General features: G+C 42.2%; 1 protein-coding gene across 4 annotated transcripts in view; it reads left to right on the forward strand.

The window, feature by feature from the left end:
- The first annotated feature begins 20,602 nt into the window (after window positions 1–20,602).
- The window catches only part of il1rapl1a (interleukin 1 receptor accessory protein-like 1a), a 161,820-nt gene continuing 156,758 nt past the window's right edge, over window positions 20,603–25,664 (forward strand). For all 4 annotated transcript variants that reach the window (XM_070975557.1, XM_070975555.1, XM_070975556.1 and 1 more), the window contains exon 1: window positions 20,603–21,155. The gene's annotated coding sequence lies outside the window, so the exon portion shown is untranslated. The remainder of the gene's footprint in view (window positions 21,156–25,664) is intronic.

Below are 25,664 nucleotides of genomic sequence, written 5' to 3' on the forward strand. Positions count from 1 at the left end.
TGGAAGTCCATATTCCACCAAATTCAATATTCCTCTACATTGTCTTTCAGCAGGGTAATGAAAAGTGAAGAACACAGAATTCATGTCAGGTCCTATTCGCACAAATGTCCACATGGGTCACTGTTAGCCTGATTGAAGTCAGTAAACACACTGCTCATTATTTCTTACGGACACTGTCATATTTATTTTCAGTCCTGTTCATGAGTGATAAATGACTTCAGGTGTGAACTCATGATTTGATGCTATGCATTGAAAAACAAGGTTGTTTCTTTAAATTAAGAGGATTTTTGTTACGCCTTTTAGACACAGTGATCAGATTTTGCTGATTGACAGACTTTTGTTGAAAAGTGCAGTATGTGACTGATGCCACAAAATGAATGGAAATGAAAGAGGAGTCTGACACCTGGGAGGAAGGGTGGTACTGACTTACTTGTGGGTACACTTAGATGGAGGGAAGACTGCTTAAACTTGACAAGTTCACCTGCATTGGAATATCTATAGAGATATACAGAGTGGGCACTTCAGCACAATACAAGAGTTACATGCTACCTCGCCATATGTGGAAAATTCAGAAAACTTCCTGATTTTTACCCAGAGGACAACACTGCCTGTTCCTCATTTGAGATTCAGTGATGTTTGGAATGCTGAAGTTTCTGCATTACTCCTACTTAATGGAAATACCAGTTGGGCTCTGCAACCTATCAGAAGAATACTCAGAGCCTCTAAGTGGTGTTATACACATGAGGATGGTCACTGACACCTGCACATGTTGTAGAAGAAGATCTGTTGCCACACAAATTACTCTTTGTATCTCTATGGGAATATCTCTATAACTTTGTGGCAAAGATACTAGCTAGTCTGGATATTCCCAAGCCAAACATGCCAAACATGGACAAGGCTGCTTAGTGAGACCATTCTCTTTTTAACAGACATAAAAAAAAATAATAATCAAAATGACCAGATCTTGAAGGCCAAATTATCCCTTTCTAGATACTGTATGGCACAGTATCTGTGAAACTGCACCAGTGGCAAGCTGGTAGTGATCTTGCTGCCTAGAAACATGAGGTGAATAGAACCTTACAATGTGTTGCATTTGCAAAAAAAAAAAAAAAAAAAATTGGATCATGTTATCACCCTGCCATTGCAGAAAACACATTCAAATGGTTCCTGCCACCTTGACCAAAGAGGGATGATTGTGCCTATATTCATGGCCCGAAACTGAATGCAGCTCTGTAGAGATACCTGGAGGCTCTGGTGAGAGCTGTACTGACAAATTCACTTTCTTTAAGGTCATCTCCTCTGACCATTTGAAGAGTGTGTGCAAAACACTGAAGTCTTGTCTGGGTTTTTGCACTCAAGGAATTTTCTTGTACTGTCAGGTCGTTCAGAATCATCAAGGTTCTTCGACTCATCCTGGAAAACAAGCAGTGAATACTTTTTTCATGTTGTTCAAGATGATGTGGTCAACCTTCGTCTTGATCTCTTACTCTTCACGTATTTGTTCAACTCTTAACAAATTCTTTCTCCTGTATGGGAGCCTTTGAAGATGTTGCAACTGGGATTTCAACTGACTACCGTCATCTTTAATGTTGATCCAGCATGCTGTGAAATCCTCTCATCCTACAGTCTAACCTCTTGTTTTTGGACTGGCCAGCTCCATGACTGCTGCCCCATGCCTTTGCCTCTGCTGGTCTGCTGCATCTTAGTAGGTTGTCAGGTTTGCATGCATTGCATTAGAAATCACTCAATCACGTTTCAAGTTCTCAAATTTGCAATTTGAGCCTGATTTGAAACAAGTCATGGGTCTCAAAAGCCCCACTTCTGATACCAGGAGTCTCATTTATGACCACTGCATATGCATGAAATAGTGCTTGAAATATGCCTCTCCCACTTCCAACAAAAAGTTGGGATTTATAACAACAAATGAAGGAGCTTTTCTGCAAAATTGCTTTACTGAGCATACGACTGTGCTGCCAGGTGCACTAGGAGCACAGAACAAAGTGGAGGCACTGTGGTGCTGCCACAAACTCTGCGCCCTCTCCAGCCACTGGACACCTCTTCACCACCTACACACAGATCAATTGTGAAAGTGATACAAACACCCTTGTGCTGCATTTTAGAGTAAAACACATTGTTTATCCTTTTTTTTTCTTTCTTTCTTTTTAATGAGTGTGTGATTTAATCACCTATGTATGTGTATACTGATGCTAACAAATACCAAGCGGTGAGCTTCAGTTTCCCTGTGCCTCTACCACGCCAGCAAAGTGTTTAAGACATTCACCTCCATATCTGACCTCTTTGTTTAGTTCTGGAAACTGTCCTGTTTGTTGACAGTTACTGCAGCCATCTGCCTCTCAAACTGTGTTTTGTTTGTAACAGTGCCACAATATGCATAGCAATTTTGTTCAGGGATTTGCTTTGACCATAATTGCTGGAATGCAGTGGATGTATTATGAGTGACTTCAATGTGCACATATTTTCAAGTTGACTGAAATTTATAGAGAAATTGTGTACATGCTGGCACGTTTTTGTGTGTATGTGGACACCATTTTGTCTTTTGCACACACAAACTTTTGCTATGGATTCTCATATAGTATAAATGAGGCCCTGGGTAACTTCTCATTATGAAAATAGAGTAGGCGTTTCCTAAGAGTCGTTTGAAAAGCCTGAACTGGCCCTTTCTGAAGTTTCTGGAGCCTATCCCAGCTGTCAACGGGCAAGAGGCGGGGTACACCCTGAACCGGTCACCAGTCGATTGCAGGGCAACACACAAGACAGACAACCATTCACGCTCACACTCACACCTAAGGACAATTTCACCAATTAACCTAATGAGCATGTTTTTGGTCTGTGGGAGGAAGCCGGAGTGCCCAGAGAGAACCCACGCATGCACGAGAACATGCGAGCTTCACACAGAAAGGCCTGACTCGGGAATCGAACAGGCGACCTTCTTGCTGTGAGGCACGTGCACTACCTGCTGTGTTTGTATGATGAAAACATTTGACACTGGGCAAGAGGTGGGGTACATCCTGGACAGGTCGGGACTTAATCACAGCCCTGATACATAGAGACAGGCACCCATTCACACTCACATTCACACCTACGGGCAATTTAGAGATAAAGTCCAATTATTAATTTTTGAAAGATGTCAAGAAACGCTTTGTACCTATTCAGTTTGTGTCCATCACAGTCAGTTTCACTGCAGGCTGCAAAGGTCCCATCTTTGATAGGTAGACATCAGTCAGGGTTGCAAGTCCCCTCTTGGCAATAAAAAAATGACATTAATGGAACATTTTCTGCTCCATTTTTGGTTTTTGAAGATGACCAGACACAGGGGTACACACTTGGTTGGTGAAGAATAATAGTCCACTGGTGATGTGTGTGTGTGTAGATAGATAGATAGATAGATAGATAGATAGATAGATAGATAGATAGATAGATAGATAGATAGATAGATAGATAGATAGATAGATAGATAGATAGATAGATATGGAAAATTAAAGATGGAAATTACTCAGCTTTAAAAAACCAAAAATGAAATATGCATTTTTGAAGTAGGCCATTTTTGAAGATTCACAGCTTTATTAGGAACAAGTGGGCTGAGAGAGAGATAGAGAGATGGACTATTGATTTATTGATTTTGGTCTTTTCATGGGATTTGTTGACAATAAAAAAATATAGAATAAGGCCAGCCTTATCCTGTAAAGTTATTTTTTCTGATGAACGCCCGCAACAATGAGATTTCATCATGCTATTTGGAGTTAAGAAGACTGAGTGTGCACCTTATCCATTGTTTCTCAGCAGTTCTCCAACTTGTTATTCAGGTTCGTGTCCAATTTTTATTCAAGGTCAGGTGTTTGGAACAATGGACAGTAACAAAATAATGTTCAAACAATTTAGCTCAAAACCGACGCAGACAAGGCTGAGACAGTTTTATTTCTGCATTTATTTCTGACTCAGTTGTATTCTTAAAACCACATTAACTCTAATTGTGACGGATCTCCAGCTACACTCTATATTCAACCTCACAACAGTTGGCCAGCGAAAATAAACCCAGTGAGGGCCTCTTGTGTCTCGTAGACAAGTTGGGTGATTCTCTGATAACTCAGGAGTTACCTCCCGTAGCGTAGCGACTGGCCAGTACGCTGTCAGCTCCAGGGAACAACCAGCCTGGGAGCTGAGCAGTTTGATGGTGGGTCCGCGGAGTAGACCGCATGGAGTTCGGCAATGATCAGTTTCTGTGGAGCAGATAAACTATGAATTCCATACTTTTTGGTCTGTTGGCAGGGCTTGGCTAGCTATCCAGTAATCACAGTCAGGACAGACTGGACCTCCTCCACCGGTGATTCATTGATTAGTATTCTGTTGGTTGGCTGTGGCCCTTTGATGATCGCTGAGGACTGGGTCCAGATTGACTTGCCGTTTGGTCCAGATGCGGACCGAGCTCCAGACTTTGAGAAGCCCCGCTATATATACTTCTGTCTCTCTTCTCTGTGACTCCATCTTTTTCTCCTCCTACCTCTCTCTTTTACCACCTCTCTATCTCTCTGCCTCTCTCGTTGCCTCTCTTCTTCTCCGTCTCTGGTTACATAAAATGGTGTGACGGCGCGGCTGTGTGGGCCGCAGAGTGGAGGAGGGCCTCGCCACTTTCTGAACTTTCATTCACTAAGGAGCTTCCAAGTTCAGCAGCCTTGCAAACCTCCTCAGCCAGCTCAGTGTGTGAGACTATTTATGAACCCACCTCCGTTGCTCGGCACATTAACGTCCCTACACCCTCTGTTGCTTAAATATTATGGTCCCTCCGGAACTATAATGTGCGCATTTTGAAGTAATGGATGCTCTGCTGTTTTGTCTTACGTTATGTCTGCATCATTTAGTCTCTGCACTCCTCTGTGCTTGTCATTGTGTGACATTGGTTTGACTTTTTTTTATTATTATTGATTAATCTTATATTTGTTTACTCTATATAACATGTCCAGTTACTAGAGCCCAAATTGATATCTTTGATAATTGATGTCATATTCAATCTGAACAGTTAAAAAGCCAAATGTATTCATTGCACAATAATACTTCTCACATTGTAATGTAATTTTCTGCTGGCTAATTGTTTCAGAAGTACAACACACTATACATTATCATCAATTGTGCCACAACGTTAAAACCTAAAACCAAAATAGAAAAACTTCCTGAACAGTGGCCAGTAATGACAATTAAGGGACACAGTTTAAGAGTAGCAGGAGAGTCACTGGGTCAGCAACCTGAGTGTCAGATATATCAGTCATGTAAGGGAATGTCTGGTAAGTTATGTTGATCGTGATTGAAGTGGATGACACACACAGGTCAAAAGTCACCCAATACAAAGTGGCTGTATGAGGATGCATGCCTTCAGATCCATTACAATCATTATTATCCCACTTAAACTGTGAGTAGTTCATTTTTACATACAACTAATTTTGATCTTGCCTGCTAAGCAAAATCTAGTGAAACAAGGTGTTCACAAAGTTAGGCCAGAAGTTTTACAATCTAGTTCTTTTCATGGCTCAAAATGCCAAAAATACAGAAATAGAATTGCATCCTGCTACACAGTTTTATTAGAATAAACCTTCTAGTGGAGATAATGTTACTCTCTCTCACATGTGTGTGTGTGCGCGTGTCTCTCTCTCTCTCTCTCTCTCTCTCTCTCTCTCTCTCTCTCTCTCTCCCAGACAAAGGCTCCCTCTCTCTTTTGCTCTCTGTCACAGACACACAGGCATCTGTCTCCATTTTCCCTCCTTCGCTGACTTTGTTAGCTGTGACTTCTCCACATCTCTTTATTTTCTGTCCAGTTTTGGTCTCCAGTCTTCTCTCATCCCCCCTGCAGCTGTCACTCACACATACAGATTACCAGCTTCACCGTAGCTGACATTATCTATGAAGTCCCCTGCCTCCTCCGACCATTAGACGATTTGGACCTCCAGATTAAGTTATCGCAGTTAGCGCTATCTATCTAAAGGTTGCTGCTGGTAGCCACCATAAATCACTTGCAGTACCAGACTGAATAAGGCTTTAACTGCAAACCTGAGTATTTAGAACTGACTTAAGGGTGCACTGTATTGTTTTATTCTGCATTATCTGAATGTATCTGCTTGCTTCCATAAAACAAAACACCATGCTGTCACAACAGACAGCACACCGACATGAATAACTGATGGCTGAATGAGGGCAGCAGGTTCTGGTTCTAATTTCTGTCAGTGTTGATCTTGGAAGACAGTGTCCAGGCCATATGAAGACAGAGTGTCACTTCATAACATCGATAGATGGGATTAGTATCAGCACTTAACAAATGAAGAACATCCTTCATGCTAATCTTGCGGCTGTCAGACATGAGCGAGCCAGGGGAGACTTGTGCTCCCTCACTCCAGATCATCTTACTACTAATGACACACCCACTCCAGCTTTCCATCCCACCATAATGAACACAACAATAACAGCATGACTGGCCAGACATGCATTAACACTGAGCACGTACCTAATGTGTTGGTCTACTGAGGACGCGTTTGTTGTAACCGTGAACAGAAGGACTTTCTTCGTGAGGCAGGTAAACAAAACTGCTTCACAAAGGAAGACAGAGTGACACGAACAGCTACTTTAACTTTCCTAAGAAAGTCATTCACATGGTTGATTTTTAGACTTTTTCAGGATTTTTTCCCCCACTCTCAGTAACTAATTACAAGCATTTAGCTGCAGAGCAAATCAATCACAGCGTATCATGAGTCATCACACAAATTCATGCAAAATCATTCACAGCAAAATGATGAAGTGGCAAGCAGTTAACACTCCTCCTTTTGTCACTCTAGGCTAATAGTGCTCTCCATCTGTCCTTCTCTCCCTTAGTCTGCCTTATGACCTTCAGTAACTTGCTGCCCTCCTCTACTACACCAGGTTTTGTGTTTGCATTTGTCCTTAGTGTGTGTTGCTACGATTGGCTGACTGGAGCTTTGCTCTCACCTCTCAAACATGTCTGTCTTTGTTTTTGCTCGCTCGTACTGGAGACAGGAAAGAAGCCAATTTCCACACTGAATGATCAGAATCAGGACTGCTTTTGTGTTGATGATGAGGAAAAAGGTATGTTAGATAAGTGCTGTAATTTAGTGCACTTAAAACAAATGATGTACCACAAAATAGTGCTGCGGGGGACAGTTTTCTTACCGTAAGTGTCAGTCGGTACCACTCAGAGGACCCTGATTGTGTTTTGTCTTGCTCAACTGACCCTTTATTGGAATGGTCATGTACATGTTGGGTGACAAAAATGTGGATGATGCCTCAATCACACCTGCAACCTTTTTTCATTTCAGGCAAACAGGCCAGTGACTGCAACACATGAAATATGTCCCTGTGATGTAGCTGCTGAAGAGAGAAGGTTGTCAGTGGCTGTTTTCCACTGTAATTATTGAAACTGTAGTGGTTTGGGTTACACTGCATCTTGGCCTGTCACTTTCACCCATTATCCCAGAATGAACTTGACACACTAGATGCATGAGTGGCACAGATGTTTCAACAGCTGTCTCCCAATGACAGGAAAAAATGGCATGTAGACGTCCCCACAGTTCGTTTCATGCACATGAATACTGTCTATGTATTTTTCTTTTCTTTTGTCCTCAACATTTTAGAGTAGTTGAAAGGTTGGGCTTCAGTGATTTTGGAAATTTAGCTCTATTCACCTCTTCATTAACAAAGAGGCCATACCAAGAAGAAGCTGCAATAAAGAAACAGGTTTGTCAAGGAGAAAAATAGCACAAGAATCAGAGGGACAATCCCCTTTATTTGTCACACACACACACACACACACACACACACACAATGCAATTTGGTGAAATTTGTCCTCCGCGTTTGACCCGTCCTGGTCGTCCTTCCTCTGCGGCAGACCACGAGCAGTGGGCTGCCATTCGCCCGGCGCCCGGGGACACAGTTCTTTTTCATCACCATTGGTCAGGTGGTGATCTTCTTGCATGTTTTTAGTGGGTTTTTTTTAGGAGGATACCCCAGGTGAACAGGGGGGAGAACATGTAAACTCCACACAGAAAGGCCCCTTTTCTTGAGCAGCAGGCACCAAAGGCATGGTCGAGGCCACGCCCCCGGTACCCACACGGGAATCGAACCTGGGACCTTCTAGCTGTGAGGCGACAGTGTTTCCACTGTGCCACCATGCCACACGACCGACTAGCACTGGCTAGTGAAATACATGTGAGCTGTCACCCTGACAAAAGATAATATAATTGCAACCATGATAACTTTCCAGAGCAGTATAATCCCTTCTCATAATATTACATTCTGTGCAGATGTTTGCTATCTAATAAGCTTTCAGTATCATAGCTCAGTTACACAAACCATATTTCCTGGATCATATTTAATCGTCTTACTAGTACCTGAAGCAGCATGCCCCCGTCAGCACAGACTCTGCGATTTTTAAACAAAAGGCTGTTTCAATCTGAATGCAACACACAAATACATTCAAATCCACTGAGATCAGGATCTCAGAATGAAGACTTGAGTTGGGCATTTTTATATCTGGTGTTTATTGAATGTATAACAAAAGAGAGCGAGAGAGAGCTGGACGAGTATGACAAAGATCCCTGGCTGGAAACCAGGGATATTGCAGGTATCTGGTGTGTACCTTAAACATTAAGCTGCCAGGGTTCCGCCTCAGTATGAAATTAGATTACGCAATTTTTTACATCCCCTTTGTAATGAAATTTGTGGAAAAGACACGTTGATCACTCAGTTGGAGTCATGTAAATGTTAACATTATTGTGTAGCCAAACTGTAGGTGGGTTGTGGTGGAGTAGGCCTATAGATCTTGGGGTGGGGGTTGTTGGAACAAAATAGTATAGAGTTGCACTATAATGACATTAAATCCTACATAAATATTGGCAATGATTACGCTCAATGTTAGAGACTGTAATCAGACCCAGAGTCTCCTGGAAAAGATGGTAAGGGGCCATATATAGAAATTTATATAACAATGAACTGGCATTTAGCTGATGCAGTATAAGATGAGTAAATTTGACAGTCCGGCCCCCCATAGCCGTGTAGGTCCTGCTGTTTTGTCTCTGCATTTTTAATGTGTTTAATGCTCTGTGCTGTTACCAAAACCCTTTCCTCCCCATGAGAGTACATGTGACAACTTTGTCCAAAACCCATTGTGACACAACAGCAACGAAACTTCCCTCTCTGTCTGCCTGCCTGTACAGACTCCACCTGGAAGAAGAAGGACCACTTGAGCACAAGTACATATTCTATTATTCAGACTCCTCATGTCCTTGTACAAAACCTAATACTCGAACAACTAACTTCGGCAAAAGTAGGAATGATAGAGGTCTGAAATTTTCTGTGAGAAAAATGTGTTTGCTCGCTGTATGATTTCCATATTCCAGCTAAATAATTCACAGTCTTCATGTTTATCCTTCTTGCAGTATGCAAAGGGTCAGAGTGGATTAAATCAGTAATAAGAGCAGTGTATTTCAACAGGAGAGCCAGGCAAATGTGAGCCCCTGGGCCTAAAGCTAAATTAATGAAGAAGTGGTATGAAAATCTCCAGTTACAGGCTCAAGTCCTCACATCAACAAGTGCTCATGCTGCAGCATCGAAAAACCCTGCCGTGACGGAGGCAGAGAACGAGTGAAAACTACACAGAGACCAAAAGAGCAAGTGTAGCACTCCTGCCTACGCCTCTGTCAGACAATTTAAGTGCAGATCTAGCCCGCCTCTACCACCTGCGGTAGGGCCTCTGATACAATGGAGCTTAAAACAATGAATAAATCATTTCTGCTGTACTTAAAAGCACCCCTTTTGTCATTCACACCAGAGAAACACTTGCTGTTATAGCTGTTTAATGTGAGAGAGGAGAAGGAGGAGAGCCCCAGCAGAAGGGAGAAGTTAGCAGCCGATGAACGTGGCTTTATTCTCTTTTTTCCCTCCGTTTGGATCAAATTGGGCTTGAGATGACAGGTAATTGGGCATAGCTGAGTAGCATATCAGAAGCCAGACCTTGTAATGAATGGGGCAAAGGGTGGTGGATTTCCTGTTGCTTTGAGCCTGCAGCAGGTGTGGTCCTTCACATCCTCTGTGGAACATCTCCACACCATTAGACAGGCCGTTTCTCCATGATGAATGATGGAATTGTCTCTGTCTGAAAGCTTTAGACGGATGGATTCAGACATAAGCACGTGATATGAGACAGCCTTTGTGTCTCTCAAAAGACAGTTTGAGGCAAGGAGACAGAGTCCACTTTCAACCCTCTTTGCCCTACGTAATATTCTGTAATTGTTTTACACGCTGAGTGCTGACGTCCTGCGGGCTTCTCCGGGAATGAGATGGATTTTATTTCCATTTTCAGTTCTATGTGGATGAGTCTTGGCCTGCACTACTAATAAGCAGATCCGCCACACTTTAAGGACTGGCTTAATTACTGATTCTTGGCTGACCTTGCTGTCTGAACTTTGCTTTAGAGCATCAATTGTGGCTCGTCAATTTCTATGTTAATGAACACTAGAGGCGATGGGGAGGGACAGGGAGGGGACAATTGTTTTCAGACAAAGTTGATGTTCCGAGGAGAGTTACGTGATTAAAAGACTATTAAGTAACCTTGTGTTAAGAGAGAGAGAAAACTGAAAGGCACAAGATAACAACTGTCTTCAAATGTTTTACTTTTATTACTATATTTTTGCATGATTTCACATCTGGCCTGAGTCTCAAAAGCTGTTTCTGCTGCATGTATTTTGATAGCTGTGTTATAGTTTCTCTACACTGTCTCAAGTAGAGGACAATCAAACACCCCTTATATATACATATTGACAGGTTATAGACTCTTGACCTTAAAGAGACTTAAATCTTTAGTCCAGGTAATGTCCTATAGCTCCTTTGCTTCTGCACTCCTGGCCTCCACCCTTTCCTAATGTCTTACCTTTATACTGTATAGTCCTGCTTCCAACCTTTTAAGGCACATTGTAAAAGAGGGTGGTCAAAGTGCATCCTTTTGTTCTCTTTTTCACATTTTACTTTCAAAATATTCCTAAAATGAACATTTGACCACCAGGACTCTTTGCTCAAGTGGAGTCCTGCCATTTTGTTGGTGTTTAGTGTTTTAATCCATCCATGGTAGAGGTATGATAATTTAGCAAAGTGGATGCATCGCATAAACATGCATAGAAGAGTCTAATATCCAAAAAAATTACTTATTGAGATGATTGATGGTCAAAATTCTTCACCACAGTAGTTCTAATGGTAGAGGGTTCACTCTTGGTAGAGCACTGTGCTTGTTAAATGTGTCTGCTGACACATTTTGCAACCCCTGCTTGCATTGTTAGCAGTATTGTAAACTTAGATGATTATTCCATGTTCATTTGTCATTATGATTATGAACAGCCTAGTGATTAAAAAAAAAAAATGCTGAAGTCAACCCCCTAGTTTTAATTCCAAGTCAGAGACATCTGGAATTACATGACTGTGATATCTCGCACTTTTTTAACACAGCTGTAAAGCCACCATCGCTGGGAATATTTACAGTGCAATGAATTCAGCTAATTTAGAGCTAATTTAACTTCACAGGCTTTGTTTGTATCTGGTTTCTCATGATAAAGAATCACTGCAGATATGCTAATTCAGCCTGTTTAAATGATGAGACTACAAAGCCTGCACTGTCTTGGAATGTGGGAGCATTACCAACTTGATATAATATGAGCTTTCCCTGTTTCCTTTTCCATTCTGCCAATATGAATGCAGTACTCAATACGCAGCTCAGCCTGTAAACGGGTGTCATATTAATTGGTGCAAACGAACTTTCACAGTCCTTTGGGATTCTCAATCTCAAATTGAACCTCGAACTATTTATTTATTTGTTGCTGTTTGGGGTTGGTCGTATCTGAACCATCTGTTTAATCTGTGCTTTGTAAGATTTATGGAAAGGAAGGCGTACTCGAAAAATGGACCAATAGACGCCAGTATATAATCTTGTTTTGAATTTTCTTTTATAAGCTCCACCGTGCATATGCAACACATGAAAAGCAGTTGAATAGAGAACATGTGAAGCTTTATACTGCTGCACCGGTGGGATTCCCACAGCCCACCCCTTTCTTTCTCTTCCCTGTGCTTCTCTGTCTTCTTCTCTATCTTTCTATCATTCCCTGTATTCCTTTGGATGGAAATTGCTGATCCTGCTCCAATTGTCTGATTAAAAGGAAAAGCCTCATTTGGGAATCACGAGGAATGCTCCAAAGATGGCTGTGGATGCAGGCTCTTGATTGGCCGCTTGATCTATAATTCAGGGTAGATGGGAGACTAATGAGACTGGCTAATGATGTTGACAAGTGTCTGAGCGTTGATGAAACACTCACTCTATACCTCAAATTCATTTAGATAGACAACATTTTGATACTGGTTGCATATTCATCAGGGTCAAACTGTTTAAAATGGTTACCACACTCATGTACTGTCAATCTCTTCAAAACCTGACTTGAAGAAATAAAACAAATGTAATCATGTTGTAGCTGCTTGTTGATAGTTTGCCATAGTCTTGACCAAATGTGTAACATAAATTTCTTTCTTTTCTTTTTTTTTTTCATTTGATGGTTTTAGTTACAAGTCTGATTGAAAATTTTCTGATCTTTCCTGGCCAGTGAAACCACGTATATCTAAGTTTTCTGATAAACTGAAGGATGAAGAGCTCCTTTATGGGTTAACTCTCCTACTTCTTAAACTAAATAAACTATTTAAAACGCCTCTAGGATTAGCTGGAAAATGCATTGTCATCACTGATAATAGAGAAAGCTGAAAACAGGGCTGTGTTCCTGAGCTTGTGAGATGTTGACTATTCAGAGATACATGGTCCTCACGGGACAGCATGAGGATCTTACAGAATATGATGCATTGCTGTAGATCAATCTGCCCTAATAAACTAGTTAGAATTAGCTCAACATGAAACATCTATGGCAGTAAAATGCAACATACACATTAATGCAACAGTAATATTAATCCAAAACCATCATATTTGAGTACTTTCACACTGATACTTTATGTACATTCTGGTGATAATACTTGTACTTAAATCAGGTTTTGAATGCCGGACTTTCGTTGTTGTTTTAACAGCGTGGTATTTGTATTTAATTAAGGATCTGAATTCTTCCTCCACCACTGCTACTCTATCTATCTCTGCAGCTGTTGGCCAGAGATGCTGGAAGTCAGTCACAGTTGGGGGTGCTGAGAGAGGTTCAGTCTATATGATGATGTCACGCTAAATGATGCTTGATATTTATGTTTTTTGTGTCTGTTAGTTTATTGTACAATTAGCAAACATTTTGAGAACATTTTACACCACAGCAACCATGACATGATATATAATACATATACTGTATGTACGTATGTGTATATGTATATACATACATACATCACATATACACATACATATAAGTATGTATGTATGTATGTATGTGTGTGTGTGCATGTGTGTGTGTGTCTCTCTCTCTCTCTCTCTCTCTCTCTCTCTCTCTCTCTGCACTGACTTGTTCATAAAACTCCCACCAGCCATGCAGGCATGCTGGGAGCTTTAAAAAAAACTGTACGTAAGCATCATTAACTCTTGTAGGAGTTAACAAAACACACGTTGCAAATTCATTATTTGCAAACTGATACGTTCAGTTCACCAAAAACATGAGCACGGTCAATGAACTTTTTTAAAAATCATTTCTTTTGGTGAAATAAATTTGGTTTGAAGTCATTTTGTAGGCCTCCTCATTAATACAGTTCGCATCTGCCTCTGATGTGTGTACAGTTACACTGCATCTAAGGGTCTCAGCACTCCCACCACAGGCGCTCACAAATGCATCTTCATAGCAGAGTTTTCACAGTGCCACTCGCTGAGCTCCCCTCTCTTCCTCACTGTTTTGAAGATATTCTGCTTTCACTGTTTCTTGGTTCTTGTGATAATTTCTGTGGGTTGGAGATGGTTTGTTTGGTGAGCTGCAGAGGGAGAAAATCTAGTTCCCTGTTGAAAAATTTAGCAGTACTCAGCATGCAAGAAGAAGCTAAGCTGTGAATGTTACTTTTGCTTCTCACGATCTCTCAGTGCCAAGTGAAATACCAAAGCAGTGAAAAAGCTTGGGCTAATACAGTGATTATTCCTGTCACAAAACAAACAGTTTTAGTCATGAGAAGACACAACAGGAGAGTGACTGACGTTAAAGAGGAAAATGTCATTTTATATTCGGTCATTTCTCATTTTTTTGTCCCTACGATCAAAAATATAGGCTGCTTCTAAAAGATCTCACCACAGTGCATCAATGGCTGTTATATGTTGGAGTGTTTTTAGATTGTGAACATCCTGCAGTGGTGACACATTCTTTTAAAAGCCCAGACAGACAAGATGTTCTGAATCTACCAACCCTGTTTCCCACTCGTCCACATCCCCTTAACCCTCCCCTCTCCTGTTCTGTATTTTCGAATGAGACTCCACGTTGGACTCCTCTCTGATGGACCAGCCGATCGGTTTCACTCTAAAACTTCAAACAGCTGTGCTGCACAGTCGAGCTGGAAGGTCATGCTATTCTGATATGGAAAGATGCCACTTTGATCAGCAGAGCTCTGTGCCAGTTGCCAAGGGAGGTAATCACAACATCAAGGGGACGAAAAGGCCAAAACAATGAAATAATCAAGAACAAGAAAATGTCCACAGATATCCCAGAGTCATAAGGTGTCTTTTGTGCGTTAGCATTTTATGTTTTCAAGGTCACAGGTGTAGATGTCGGCAGCATTAGTATCAATTATCAATGGAGCAAATTAGGCGTACAGGTGAGGTTTTGAAGAATGAATGAACATTTTGGAAAGTAAACCTCTCAGGGACTGATTGCAATAAATAAATAAAGTGCTCCTCGTTCTGATGCATTGTTTTGTTTTGTTTTTTCAATTGTGTGCTCTGGCTGTCAGTGGTTTTTTCGCTGGCACAGATGTGCATACCAGATGAGCGGGGAAATGGCATCATCTCTACAATTACAGGAAGGTCACGACCTGCTGTCACGGCAACCGCTTGGCATCCGTTTGGAAACTGCTTGGCAACTGCAACCTGCAGATTTCATAAACCTGCAATTAGGCAATGGGCATGTATCAGTCGGCGCACTCTGTGAAACATCTGCTTGCCGGTGTGTGTGCGTGTTTGTCCATGCGTGTGCGTGTGTATTACGGTAAGAGAGATTATAGAGGAGACAGACAAATGACAGGGAGGAAACAGATGAGAGGCAGAGGATTATTTTGTTCTGCTGCGGTTCAAAATAATTAGGTATGTCCTATTAGACAACAGTTAGCACAAGACTGAAGACAGCCCAGTTCGTTTGTACTCCACTCCACAGACAAGCTTCACCTCGAGGATAAAGCACCACGAGGGTCACGCTGTCACCTTTACATCCCGCCCTGAATAACCAGTAGCTGTTGCTCATATATGATACCTCACTGACTTCTCACCTGAGAACACAAGGTGTTCTTATTGATATTTTTACAGTAACAATGTATGACATGACTGTGTAACGCGGTTCAGTGTCATCTCTGTGTCCGGGCAACTTTTTTCACCTGAAAAACTCTATAAACCCACAGTGCACCACCTGTACACGCAACAATCAAAGCAAAGAGACTACATTGGCTACCAGTTGGTGAACAAAGTGGAGCATTTAGCAGCCAGACAGACAGGTATTTCCCACAGGAGTTAGCGGAGACCAATAACAAAGCTACAAGGAGAGTGAATGACATCTGATGTCAGTCATTGGTTGGTTGGACAGAAGCAGAACTCCAGATCTCTGCTGTGTTAGCAAATAAGCAGCTGTTTGCTAACATGTTATCATGACAACTTGATAAGATGATGTTTATTAAAAAAAACCAATACAGGTTTAATGTCTGAATGAGTTTTTAATAGTAAACTGTAATGCCTCAGCATGAGTACCCCTGTTACATACATAGACACCTATACACACACCTTGGTGTTCAGTGTTGGATTTGAACATACTGAACTGCACCTGAACCTGTTGTGGTGTGAAAAAAGTGTTTATCCAGTTAGATCCAAACTTCAGTGTTGAAGAAGAGAAGTCAGAGGTTTTTGATGTTAGGATCCATTCGTCTGTGTTTCATACACTGCGGCCGTATCTGTCCTAGTGCAGCCTGTTTCCCTGCGAGAATTCACATTATTTTTCCTATTTTCAATTTCAACCAAGGAATTAATTGTTTCTTTATCTGATTGCGTTCTAATGCAAAGTCTATTTCTGCCTGTGTGGGAAAGTGGGACATGATGCTAATTCAAGATATTGCTCTTTAAAGCAAAGTTGATTCCTTTTTGAAATTAGTGAGGGCTTTTATGCGGAGCAGTTACTGTATTGTGAGCGAAGCTGCTGTGGAGAGCCATTCAGCAGAAGAAGACTGGACAATGCAGCAGCAGGGAAAAAAAAGAACAAGTGTGGGAGTAAGATGTGATGGGGTCCTGTGATCTCTCAGCTGTTTCTATGGCATCACTCACGCACCATTTATCTACTGAATATTTAGCAGACATCAATGTGTGAGTGAGTGAGTGAGTGAGTGAGTGAGTGAGTGAGAGAGAGCGAGTGAGCGAGTGAGCGAGTGAGTGGGTGAGATTTTTTTAAGGAGAACGAAGAGGAGGATTTATGTTGTATCAGTCAAGCTCTATATTTTCTGCGTGACGGATAATGGTCAGGTACCTACTCATACTCTGAAAGGAAAAACTGTGGAGGCAGATACGTCTGTGACGAGTTTCCTGAGCCCTGAGCGAGTGCGGTTATACAAGACAGGCCTCTTCTTTCCCATCTCGTTTACAGACCCCACAGATCCTGATGGGATTTGATGAAGAGAGGTGTTTGTCTTCATATTGACACGCAAACACACAGGTGCACCTCGAGGGCGCCCTTGCTGGATGTCCTTGAACTCTTTTGTGAAACAGCCACCACTGTTGTTGTCTGAGAGTAGTTTACTTCTGATGGATGACGTGTAAACCTACTGATGATCCCCGTGGAAAGGGCTCGAGCCTGTCTGCGTTCTTATGACGTCCAGAATGGATGCTCAGCTTCCATTTTCATTTTATTTTAAGAAAATATCACACTTTACCAGCTTGGAAATACTTTCTATGCCACTATATTTCCATTTATAATTCCAAGTTAGTGAACAAATTACAGTGTTTGATTTTACATATCAACAAAAAATGAGCTTGTAAATTATGATGCATTGTTATAAACTATCCAAGAGTATAAAATGAGTAAGACTTTAAATTAGTCAACACAGTGCTGAGCATTATCTAACAGGATTTACATGTTAATTAAGGTGTGAACTAATGTTAGTATATGGTTGAAGATCAAAGATGTTAATTAACATGAATATCATGAATTTCACAGCTAAGCCATTTCATTATTTACAATAAGGGTCATGAGGAGCATTCATTGATGGTTAACTAATGCTTATTCAGTACGCTTGTGCATTTTTGAAGTGTTCTTAAGGAATACATGTTTTAAACTTTACAATAGGGTTCACAAAGAGCATTCATCAACGGTAAATTAGAATGCCAAAACAGTATAACATGCACAATAATTTAAAGGTGAGATTATAAAGAAACGTTGACATGAAGATAAATGAAAATGCAGACCTCTACATGAAGGCCATGGAGTGTGTCCACTGATCCCAACCTTTGCCGAAAATAAGTCTTAAAGTAGAAGATGGGCAAGTAAGTGAACAATCATTATGCTTAAATTACATTATATTTTATTAAGAGAAATATGTTTGGTTCTATAAAATTTATAAAATGGTTTAGTTGTGAACTTCATGCATTTTTTTTATCAACCATACAGTTAAATCAGTTAGTACCTTCATTCACATTTGGTCCCCCTGACGTCTGTTTCTGTGGCCTGTAGGACCCCCACAGACACTTATCTCGGTAAGTGGTCACACCAAATGTTAACTTAAAGTTAACTAACAGTGAAATAATTTGTCTAGTAATCACATAATAATGTTCATGTTAACTGAGACATTAATTAAACATTATTTGATACTTTCTAAACATGTTATTAAGATTATTTCATTCACTAATAAGTGTTAATTGACAGTTATGTCATTGAGTAAGAAGCATTCAGTAAGTATGAACAAATGTCCATTAACAAAATGAAATTAGGCTCTTTGTGACCCTTATTGTGAATGTCGTGCGTGGCTCACACAGGTAGAGCCAGTCATCCATCAATCAGGTGGTTGATGGTTCGATCCCTGCCGTGCTACCTTCAGATTCATGTATCAATGATAATGATCTTCCATTTTTGATGCTCTAAAAACATTTAGCTCATAATGCGTCTGTAGTCTTACACAAGCACCATTGCCAATACAGGACTTTTACTTTGAAAGCGTGTTTTTGGAGTGTGGTCGGTAACATTTACTTCTGAAAATAATCGCAATACGTCCTACACCACTGGTGGTGGCTGACATGTTGGAGGATCGTGGTCTGAATTTATGTTTATGTAGAAAAAAAATACATCTGCCCATAGCTGTTTGAAAGCTGGCACAGGTGAACAGAACTGTGTTCATGCTGCTCGCAGCATTGTTCATAAAATATTCCCTCAGAAAGAGATGTCCTGTTTCCAGAATGATGGTCCCTCCAGCGAACCCACAGAACATGCTGTGGACAGGTTTTATTACTTTCTTATTACTTCTACCAAAGAAACAGCAGGCGTGAAAAAGAGAGCTTGTTGCTGTGTACATCTCTTGTGATGGATAGCTGATTGGATGGATGGATACGACTTACTAGTCGCATAGAGAACAGAGCTTGGGTGGGTGGGTGGGTGGGGGTTATCAACACATAGAAGACAGCTGTCTCATTTACACGCAGAACCAAAACATGGTGTCCAGGAGTGGAAAGAAGTTGGATGGTTCATCAAGAAGGTATTAATAATTTAGTGTTTGAAATGCTGTGCAGAAATCAATAAATATGGCTCGAGTAACATGTCCTTTGAGTCTCGTAACTGAGATTGATTTTGGAGTGGTGAATTTCAAGTGCTGACGCAAAAAATACAGAGTTTGAAATATACTTATTAACCTCTCCAGTAAAAACTAAACCTATGTACTGTGTGCCCAGCTTAGTTTGAGTTGGGTCTCGATATTAGTGCAGCACTTGAGATTTTCTATTATCGTAGAGCAATTTTTATTCAACGAGTTGTCAAACCAGCCTCAAATAGAAGGTACGCACACACAAAATAGTGAGGGAGTGTGTGTGTGTGTGTCTGTGAGACATTAGAAGGATGCATCTGCTCATGAGCACAGATGCACACACTAATACATAAGTGGAGATGAATACAAGAGCTGAATCATTGACCATTGTTCTTGTGCGTGCGTGCCCACACAGGTGTTCTGTTCTAATCTGGCACATTCAACCTTTGCTCAGGTTAAAAGCAGCAGAGCTATACTGAGCATCATGTGATGTCACTGGACTCAATGTATTTCTGCTCGGAGAGTGAGGATGTCTGTGATTGGGCGCTGCAGCTGATCGACTGATCTGACACTGCATCACTGCAGTTTTGTGCTGAAGCTGAACAGAAGTGTAATACTCCTAGTTTTCTGTTTTATGGTTATGTTTTATTAATCTTAGTTTTGACTTCCTGCCTTGTTGAATTAAAAATGTGGACTTTTTTACATGTATGAATATGTAACAGTCCTTTCCACCCTGGGCTGAGATTTGTCCCCTCCAGCAAGGGGACCAGCAACAGGACTCCATCCTTTACAAACACTACAAACTTGCTCATGTGATGGACTTCTTGCAGGATTAAGATACCACCATTACTACAGAAAAATTGCTCCAAATGTTTCTCCGAGCGAAAGCTGTTTTATTATGAGGCATGAGGCAAAGTTATTCAGGTGAAAAGTGGCCACATTTCGTCCTGTTGAAAGGATCCGGGCCGCTTTGATAAACACCACAAACAACTTTGTGCCAGATTCTTTAATCACTTGCTAGCTGTAATTATTTAAAGAGTCAACATGGCTCGTGTCCACATTGCTCATGATGTCAATCGCCTCTGAGTTTTGCCACAACTGCAACCATATTCATCTCAAAGGGGTGATGCTGTTCAATAGGACGTCACATCACTGAATCAGCTGATTTTCTCATAGGGACATTTAACATGAATGAGATTTTGAGTTCAGACTGCATTTCAAGCTCCTCTCACATATGAGGAGGGGGCGATCTGCACTGTGGGTTTCAATCTGAAGCCCATTCTCTATTTTTCTGGTGCTGTCTCTCGCTTTTCACCTCTACCCCCTTCTCTCTGTTCTCTCTCTCTCCCTTTCTCACCCCTACCCTCTTCTCCCCGTTCCAACGAGTGAGGAGCCTTTTTGCACATCCCGTCCTGTTCAGCGTTGTGGCTTTGAGTTGACTTATAGGTGTCTGCCGGAATTTCTTTTCCCCTCATCCATTGCACTGTTTAATCGATGAAAATGACAGAGTGCAGGTGCTGCCGCGGCGTGTGTTAGAGCCAGCAGGAGACGGTGTGTGGTGCACTAGGACCGTGGAGAGATCCTTCTCGTCGTGTGCATTGCAACTACAGAGCTGTGAAGGAAACCCCCCATCGGATCTGGCCATTATATCCATACATTTCTTTTTCCCATCTCCACCGCGGCGCTGCTGAGTGGGGATCGCACCAGCCAGTGCGTTTGGGATGGTGAAGCACCCAGGAGAGGATTAGGAATTGAGCACGATTTGCGTAAAAGTCAGCTGTCAGATTTTGGGAGGTAGGGGGTGATCAGTTGGCAGCTTCGCCCCCACTCGTTTTCATATACATTTTATTTTTTATTTTTTTGGTTGTAGTAGTATTTTTCCCCCATTTCTACCCATAATCCGTTTTATTTCAAGCGCGCAAAGTCACATCTGCGTAGGAGAGCGCTTGGCGCACTTCTTCCCCAAAGGACAGAGACAAGATCTCCATTATTCTGTTTGGATTTAAACCGGACGACTGGCTGAATGGGTGACCTCTCTGAAACACAGACTATCACTGGCTTGAACCCATTTTATGGAAACGTGTTTTCTCTATTGACCCGGAGTTGTGATGTCCAAAGCCTTCCCCACTGACTGACAAACGGCGTCGTACCATTTTGGAACCGACTTGAAGGTAGGCCAGTTTTCCTCTTGGCTTGCCGACATATCACGGCTTTTCTGAGCATTTGATAAAGTTCGCAGATCTCAACTTAACTGCTCTTCCTATTATTGCGGCAATCAATGAATAGCTTGTGACTCTGGGTTTCTGTTGGACAGTTGCAGCAGTTATTCTAAAGGCGACGGGGAAAAAAACTCATGGTGGTGGAGATGTGATATTCATCAGTTTAAAAAGGCTCTGAGTCAGTCGAATGCTTTAAAGAGAAGTTCAGCACCTGCCACCGTCCAGGCGATGAGATGAAGCCGAATATAGATGATTAGAAGCTCCAACATTCAGGAAAGCAATAGATAAATAAATAAGCCAATGGCAGCCTACGTGCCGCAGTGTGAGAGGGAATCTCACTGTCTCTCTTCCTTTGGACTGAGTGTCCGGTTTTTTTTTTTTCTTTTTTTAATGTTTGCTCATGAGCTCAATCATGGAGATGCCGGAGAAGCCCTCTGCAGTGCAGTCTCACACAGCGGCTCGCCGGGTTCACTGGAGCTCACTGAGGAGAGGATTTAGATAAAGGTGTAAACGAGGCGACAGCTTTCCCTGAAGGTAGTCTACCAGTAAGCCTTATTTGCCTTTCTACGGAAGAGACAGGCTGCTGGCTCCACTGAGGTGATTTAACAATAAAATAGATCCAAGTTTTTTAATGGTTGCGCCACAAAAGAACTTCTCTCTCTCTCTCTCTCTCTCTCTCTCTCTCTCTCTCTCTCTCTCTCTCTCTCTCTCTCTCTCTCTCTCTCTCTCTCTCTCTATCGCTCGCTCGCTCGTTCTGTATGTGTGTGTCTCTCACGTGCACGCACACACTTCCCCACACACACTCGCAGCGGTTGATTGCATTCGCAGAGTCTAAATTCCAGATATCGACACTGCACGAGATGCCCAAACTCGCGCACACGCTGTCATTTCCTTATTGCCCAGACAAAGCTTATCCGTATCATTACGCTCATTTAACCGTATTGGAACGACAGCTCCGCGCTTCATCAAGCGTGTTTTCTAACAGCCTTCGGTTTCTTTGCCATCTCGACCTACTGTACGAGTTTCCCTTGGGGACAAACAGTGCGCTCCCTTGGGTGGAACCGTGCGAATACCGACGCATGACGCAGGAATCTGAGCGATGATTGATGATGATCCTATTTCTGGAAGTGCGTCTGGATCTCAAATGCCGGACCACTTTGAGCCGTAGTGGCAACCCGCGGGAATTGTCTACTACATTATTTATTTTCTGCTGTGTCTGTGTGTTGTGTTTGTTCGACCCTGCTACAAGTCCTTTCAAAGAGTGATTGTTGGTGGTCTGTCGGTCAGTGGCTGTTGGGTTCGTCTTGAACATGTGCTGTAAGTGAGCATGCTTCTGTCAATGTAGGCTCTCTCCCTCCCTCCCTTCCTCCCTCTACCTGTGTGTGTGTGTGTCCCTCCCTCTCTCCCTCACACACACGCACACGCACACACACACCAGAGACTATTAGGTTGCTTGAAACACAATTAAATCCAACCAGTGCTGTCCGGCTGGTCGTTCGCCGGACTGAATTTGGAGAATCCACCCAGGCCGGGCCTCTGTACCGTTAATCAGAGCAGATAGTGTTTTTTAGTTTGTCAGGTGACCTATATCTATGTGTGCTGGCAGAGAAGACGTGCCAGAGGCCAGTTGGAGGTGAGCCACATCTCCAATTCATTATGTTAAACAATAGCAAGTCATGAAAGAATATGTCTGTGTGTCACTTTGGATTTTGGGTGTAATTTTTACGAGCACGGGGCCTTGCATTAATGAATCCGTAAAGTCACTTCTGTCTGATGTTACAAAGTGCAGCAGATAAAACTGGCAGGCTGTCGCCGCTGCCAGCAGCGCCTCGTCATGGGGAAGATGACAGGAACTGTCCGTGGTGCTGAAACAGACAGTTCCTTTGTTCCACTCTGGGCTGATTTTGTAAGTTGAAATGTTCAGCGGCTGCAGTAGCTCTCTTTGGCTAAAATGTTCTGTTTAAATATTTGAGCAGCCACTGAGCCACATGCCTGTGTACCAATCTGAGCATGACACAAGTGAGCATATGGGATTAGAGTGTATTCATAGGCGAGCACTCAGTGTTTGTAATGAGTTCTGTCCATTTAAGATGCATTTGGAGAAGACTTGGGGAAAACAGGCCAGCTGTGTTGTCTTGTCATATTTGTCTGATTGTGCTTCATATATATTGCATGTTAGCTATTTTAGCTGACAAATTAAGTCCCATTGCTGCACTGATCAGGGTATAATGACACATTATGTCATACGTCCTGTGTCCTGTGGGGGTTTTTTGTTTGTTTGTTTGTTTTTTCAGCTTTGACCATGCATTACAGTGTTTGCTTTATATGGCATCATCATGTGTGTACTGAGCGGTGATAAAATCCATTAGCTGATCATTATGATCTGCTGCTTGGCTTGACCATGTGAGAGTCGGTTTTGTGGAAATAGAAAATATATCCACAAAATGACAATCCGACAAACAGAACTGTAATAACTTGGGGACCACTTTATTATACAATCATACAACATTACTCTGTAAGAAAATATCTCTTTTCCGACTTTCTTTCTTTTCTTGTCGTAAATGCCGCTGCAAAAAGTGACTACACGTTCTTTTCTTGTGTGGAAAACGTACAAAACGTGTGCCAAAATATAGTGAAATAAGGCACAGAACATAAAGCTTTTGAAGGCAATGTTGGAGTTTTGTCAGTATTAATGTTGAATTCAGGGATTCTCTCTTTCTCTCTTGGCCCTGAGATTCCTGGCACATTAAAACAGCCGCATATCGCACTGGCTGCTGCATTTTATAAATGTGCCTCTGAGTAAAGTGCCATTGAGACTCCAAATTTGAAATACTGATGATCGTGCTTGCTGAAGGCATTTCTCCTGCTCAAGTTCCTCTTCGGATTCCACAGGGTTAAACACCCACTTGGGCCTGTTATAAAGCACGCGGCGCACACCGTGCCTGCTATAAACACAGCGAGGGAACCAATATGCAGCCCAAGTGGAAATCAGATTAACCCTGGGGGAGCAATGACGTCCACTGTGTGCCTAATAATTGCCTGCATTGTTTTTCTGTGATTATGTTTGCTCTGTATCTATGTATGTGCACGGACGAGTGTGTCTAAAAATACCTTTATGTGATAACAGCAGCTCAGTGCCCAGTGGGACCACAGCAAGGCAAGTTGTTTGTGAGTTGATGATCATCTAATAAGAAGGAAGAGCTGGTAGAGAGTCTTCTTGGACTGGTCCTGTGTTGTGATGAATGATGTGTGTGTTTGCTCCTACTGTTGATTGAATTAGGCCACCCCGCAGACCCATTGCTTTCCCAAGGAGCACTCGAAGGAGATCCTGTGGTGAAGTGTATCAATAAGCGGGTGGATGGAGTGTAAGTGGTGGTGTTGCCGTGGGCAGACAGCCGGTGACGAGGAGGGGGGAACGCGCTTTGGGAGAGTAGCACCGATAACACGGCAGATTGGGAGCCCTTGGTGCTGGCGTCTGTCAGTCCCTGCCGTCGAGGGACAGAGGGGTGGAGCCACACAGAGCTGACCCAGAACCACACACTGGGCCAAATTCAGTTCAGCCTCCTTACTGAATCCTACTCACTTCAGCTCTTATTTTCTACGTATTATCACAAGCTCTACACATTGATCTGTGTCCACGTACCACAAGCCCCTTGCTATTCCGCTATCTGGTCATTTCAGCAGAACTGTGATCAGATGACAAACATGGTTGTATCAGAACAAAGCATCCAGCGAGCGCAGCGTTTTGATGGCTTTGTTTTGAAGGCTGGTTGTTTTGACGAGGACCCCCATGAGGCCACTGGCAGCTGAGCTCCCACTGTGGCAGATTGATATTTGTAATTTAAGGGAAGCTGTCACACAGCATCCTCCAGATGGAGAGTGCCGCGGAGGCATGCAGTCGATTAAACACGGTTTGTTTAGAAATAATCATTTTGATGTGGGAGCTGAGGATTCATTTGAGGCATATTGGCTCAAGGGTTCAAAGTGTTCAATTATGCACAGACGCATGCAATCACAATAATAACACGTAGACGTAGAATACAGAGCAGTGTCAGGGAATGGAAGCTTTTAGCCTGTCTGTCATCTGATGAAGCCCCTCAGATCACTGCAGAAAGGACAGGTCAGTGATTTGTTTCCCCGATGCAGAAAAGGTGGAGGATAGGCCGCCGTTGAGAGCTAATTCATTAATTCAGCCCCCGCCATGCATGCACACACACGTGCACACACACTCACATGCACATTGTTTTCATCACTGAACTATTGGAATTGATATTTGGAGGAGGGTCATGTTTTAAAAGACCATCTCCTCCTTGTCACATTGATTGACAATAAAGGAACAATAAACAGCGCAGAGAGAATACTGGCTGATTAATTGCACTTCAAAATAACCAAACACGTGCAATAAATCAGGTTTCCATCTCACAAATTAGGACGATGGCAGTTATATGGTGGTTTGAAGAC

The sequence above is a fragment of the Chaetodon trifascialis genome, chromosome 12, assembly GCF_039877785.1.
Source record: "Chaetodon trifascialis isolate fChaTrf1 chromosome 12, fChaTrf1.hap1, whole genome shotgun sequence".
NCBI lineage: Eukaryota > Metazoa > Chordata > Actinopteri > Chaetodontiformes > Chaetodontidae > Chaetodon > Chaetodon trifascialis.